Here is a 3,060-nt window from a genome sequence, read left to right on the forward strand (position 1 = left end):
TTTATATATATATTTATATGTATAACTTTATCTATATAGATCTATATAGATATAGATATATAGATAGGACTTCTCAAGACCCTTTCACCCCTATCAGTGCCTCTGATATTTTTTCTCTTGAAGAAGAGCACTTGGTCTTGAGCCTGTCTCAAAGTGTAAAGACTGTCAGTAATTTAGGACTGAACCGATGTCATTACTCTCGATAGGTCTTGTTCAGATGTATAAATATCAGAATTATCTTAGTAATTTGTTGCTCAGATGTCACAAAGACATGCATAGAATACTTGAGTGAAGAATATACTATGAGAGAAACAGAAAATGCTTATCCCAAACTGGTCTCATTTTCTCAAAACAAGCAATAGCCCCAAAACCTACTCCTGACCATCTTTTCCCAGAATGCACCATTATTGCTCCCACTTCTTAACAATGTTTCATTTCTAGTGCGAAAATTGTATTTCCAGTGACAAAAGCACCCTTGAACCTGTGTACAGCAACTCCATTCAGCAGCATCATATAAGTCGCAGGTGTCTTAGCAACTGTAACTAGAACATGCACATCTGTAAGCACACACACAAAAGTTTTGACGGGGGAATGATGCCTGGATCCCAGGGTGAGGTGTGGTTGCCCCTCCTGACAGATACAGGACTAATATTGTCCTATTCTGTTTTCTGTAACTAGGCTGTAGCCTTGGTTCTGACTGCTGTGAAACTGATTCAGTGCGGTTCCATGATGTGATCTTTATCCCAGTCCTTCTCCTTAGTATTAGCTAGCAATTTCTGGAGGATTTCAACCCCTTTACAATCTGTTTTGGTCTACAGATTGCATAACATTATTCTTCTATGTATTCTTCAAGGCTGTAAAATTTCTTCAGCAGTATTTCATTATGAATATGTTTGGGTCTGTATAGATAATGATGGCCAGAAAAACAAGGAAGAGAAACATATACTTTGTACTGGTATTTCATCTGATGATGAACTTCCATTTCATTAAATGAAATGCACCATATGGTGCAAGATACTGTTCTACTTGTTTTTTGCATGCACTTCTTACATCTTCTTTATAATACCATGTGATGGTGGGAAAGGTATTAAGTTGGTTAATATAAAATTTCTGAATTTTTAATGCCAGATCTGCATTTTTGTGACTATATATTTGAATCCATAAATAATTAAATTTACCGTTTGTCTGAGGGATGAATTGATTGACTATGTGTTAGTATTTACATTTGTAACTTTGCAAGGACAAACATGAAGGCTGGGCTGGAGGTTGGCTGAAAATCTGGTCTTGCATATTCTATGAAAACTATTACTCAGATTTCTCACAGGTGAATAAACCATATGCATGAATGAATCTAGTTAATGCAATGGTTTAATAAACCTAGAATCCCAAGGAGGCTTTAACAAATCCCCCTGGCATCTTGGAGTTATGAGAAAGATATATAAAATTATATGCAAGCAGAAGCGCTCTTTCTAAATTTGAGAAGTCTTTTGCACATTATTTTTTTTTGTTCTGTTAACTACATGAAATAAAACTTATCTGTGGCTCAGTTGTGATAAAATGTTAGATCAATTATTGTTTCAGGCCAATATCTGGGACCAAATCGCATCTGACTAGACTTTTTAATTTTTAGTTTTCTTTTGAAACAGCTTTGCAGCACTAAGGTGGTATCTTTCTTAATGTCCCTCTGAGAAAGATGGGTAGCTTCAAGTCAATGTATCTGCATCTCCTTCCTCAGCACCTTGTCATGAGCTTGTCCCATTTTCAGATGTTAAACACATGTGGATCCTGAATCAGACCAATTCTGTCGTTAGAAACAGGAGCTGCAATCTGTCTAGAACTGACTGATTTCACAAAACAATTAGAACTAATATAACTGAATAAATTTAATTATGAATGCTAGATTTAAGGTCATTGTACTCTGAGCTGTGATCTAGACAACTAAAAAATGGGAAGCCCCGTCAGTTCCTGGATGCTAAAACTTCCAGGAAAAAATGATTCTGTGGTTGGTTCCTTTCACTGTGTTTTGATACAGAACTAAAATCCTGTATCAGTGACTATTTTTTTTTCCCCTCAAGTGACATTTATATGTTAGCTATTTTACTGGAATTCACAGGAACTTTACAGGAATAGGATGGCCACTGTAAGAAACCTAGAATATATTGGAAGGTGTATGTATTTTTAGGTGAAAAATAAAGCAGATATTGTGACTACATGTTTTCATGGAAAGATTTCACCATATCTTTAGGAAGAGGAATGTGTTTTTCACACCTTCTGAAATGGGGAACAAGTTCTGCCTTCATTTTCCATTGAATTAAGTAAATCAGGTAAAGCAATGCTGAGTGATGTAAATCGCCTCTTCTCTCAAAGACGCACGTGTAATTTTAGAAATATACTTGGAATACAGTAGCAGAAACTTATATTCAAAATTGTCAATTAGTGATGTTCTGGGGAGTTCAGAGGAAATAAAAATGAAGCTGAAGAAAAGGATGATTGATAGGAAAACTTTCCACTGGATGTGCTACTATATAAAATTGTAATTTTATTAATAGATGAGGGAGAATAAAATGCATGAAATGGTAGCTAAATAGGTGGAAAGCCATAGACTCTGCCCTGGTTTAGATGATCATAAGTATATGAAATTGGAATGCAGCTGGATTGATTGTGATCTGATATTCATTATCCTTCAGCACTGCTGGCAGAATCCTTTCTAACCAAATGTGCATGACATGCTTTCTATGCACTTTCACAAAGCCTCGAGTTTATAATGACAATTAAAGTGCATCTTTTCCGATAATTGCGCAATCTGAATTTGGTCTGTGCTAATAAGCTTTAAGAAAACTTAAAATCCACATTTTAATATGAGCAATCCACTTAATTATAGGTAATCTCCAGCTCTGCATGTCACCTGTATTAGCATTTATATTCCTCATTGAGTCTGCAATATAATTTTCTGTTTATTGTCATGAACATCCTTCTAGTAGATATCTGCAATCTCATGTAGGCCATGACTGGCAACTAGCCAAGCTCTTTATTTATCCTTTGCCTTATTTAGCCCACTGA

Source organism: Merops nubicus, unplaced genomic scaffold (assembly GCF_000691845.1).
Source record: "Merops nubicus isolate BGI_N331 unplaced genomic scaffold, ASM69184v1 scaffold14623, whole genome shotgun sequence".
NCBI classification, from domain to species: domain Eukaryota; kingdom Metazoa; phylum Chordata; class Aves; order Coraciiformes; family Meropidae; genus Merops; species Merops nubicus.